The sequence below is a fragment of the Tamandua tetradactyla genome, chromosome 14, assembly GCF_023851605.1.
Source record: "Tamandua tetradactyla isolate mTamTet1 chromosome 14, mTamTet1.pri, whole genome shotgun sequence".
NCBI classification, from domain to species: Eukaryota; Metazoa; Chordata; class Mammalia; order Pilosa; family Myrmecophagidae; genus Tamandua; species Tamandua tetradactyla.
The window spans coordinates 42,789,587-42,791,572 of record NC_135340.1 but is presented as its reverse complement, the minus strand read 5'-3'; the positions used below and the strand labels follow the sequence as shown (position 1 = coordinate 42,791,572).

Sequence of the window (1,986 nt, the reverse complement as noted above, 5' to 3'; positions counted from 1 at the left end):
ATGATACTAAGAATTACTGAGTGCATGTGTAGAATGGAATGATTTCTAAATGTTGTGTTAATTTCTTTTCTTTTTTTTGATTAATAAAAAAATTAAAAAAAAAAAAAAAAAAAAAAAAAAAAAAAGTAAATGGTATTTCCCAATATCTTTCAAAATGATAAGCTTATATCTTAAAATGGTCTTAAATAAAGAAGAAAAGTAGAAAAAAATGAAAAGCACATTGGAAGAAGAGAATCTTAAAATTTTTAGTGTGCCTTATGTAGCTTCTAATTATTGTCATTACCCTTTCATTCATGTTTTCCAATCAGTACCTTCCTTTGGTCAAAATTGTTTGCTTTTTTCACTTATTCCATTTGTAACCAGCTACAGAAAATACAAAAGTGGCAACAGTCCTGTAATTTACATTGTTTCCAGAAAAAGAATATTTCTTAAGGCTGCAGAAACCTGGCTAAGCTTCAAATGCCTTCTCTTCAGTTTTGACATAGCTGCCTTCATCTCTTTGTTCCTTAGAGTGTAGATAACTGGGTTTAAAATGGGAGTAAAAATGGTGTAGAATACTGCAAGGACCTTGTCAACTGAATAACTGTTGAAGGGCCACACATAGATGAAGATGCATGGACCCAAGTATAACAGGACCACCGTGATGTGGGCGGTCAGCGTGGAGTGAGCCTTTGCCATGCTGGCAGAGGAGTGTTTCCTAATAGTGATAAGTATCAAGGTGTAGGAGATGACAAGGAGAACAAAGGAACCCATAGAGAGAAAGCCACTGTTTGCCACTATTAACAGGCTGGTGACATAAGTGTCTCTGCAGGCCAGCTTGGTCACCAGAGGGAGGTCACAGAAAAAACTATCCACCTGATTAGGACCGCAGAAAGGCAGGTTAATAGTAAATGCTAATTGGATAGTAGTATGGATGAGGCCAACACTCCAGGAGGTGAGGACCAGAATAATACACACACGGTGGCTCATAATGGTCATGTAGTGGAGAGGTTTGCAAATAGCCACATAACGGTCATAGGCCATGGATACAAGGAGCACCATCTCACCACTACCAAATAAGTGGACAAAGAAAATCTGAGCCAGGCAACCTTTGAAAGAAATAGTCTTGTGCTCTACCAGAAAGTCCGCAATCATTTTGGGGGTAGCAAAGGAGGCAACACACATATCTGTAAAAGAGAGGTTTGCAAGCAGAAAGTACATGGGGGTGTGAAGGAGGGCATCTGAGGTCACAGTGAGGATGATGAGAAAGTTTCCCAGCAGGATTCCAGTGTAAAGTAGTGAAAAAATGACAAACAAGAAATGTTGGAGTTCCTGAGAACTAGAGAGGCCCAGCAACACAAATTCAGACACCCAAGAAATATTTATCTCATTCATTGACTTTGGAAGTGGCTTATCTTCTTTTGTCTGAATAGGAGAGAAACAGATCAAACAATGAAATGGACATGGGTTGTATCTCATTTTCACCTCAATCTTTAGAGCTTGTTATTCTACTTAAATATATGCATAGATTTTCAGGCATTGTTATCAATTGTAGAGACAGCACCTCATCAATCAAAATAAGAGGCCAGAATGAGACACTGAACTTATGCTCCCAAAGACATGGGATAGTGCTGGTTATCGGGAATTTAAATGTGAGAATTTCAACTAACTGATCTATCCAGGTATATGACTTTAAGAAGTTGTATCAATTCATTTAAAAATGAAAATGAATATCTGAAAAGTTATTTTGACATAAAAATTCCAGTCTCACAATATAGAGAAAAAAACCTATTAGTTTTACCTGCACCAAATCAAACAAGAATTCCTAATGAGAAAAAAAGTAGTTCTTCTACTAGAAGGATAAAATTTTCACAAAATTAAAACTTAATGATGTTAGATTCAAATAATAATGCTGTATTACTTTAAATAAATTTGAAAGACAGAGCTAGTCTATGGTATTCAGTATAGTGGGTGTCCTTGAAGAAAGGAAAGGAATAGGAAAGGTGC

The 1,986-nt window shown here is 36.5% G+C and overlaps 1 pseudogene; it reads right to left on the bottom strand.

Annotated features, from left to right (window-relative positions):
• Positions 1-399: 399 nt before the first annotated feature.
• Positions 400-1,444, bottom strand: LOC143655381 (olfactory receptor 4K15-like; annotated as a pseudogene).
• Between the last annotated feature and the right edge of the window lie 542 nt (positions 1,445-1,986).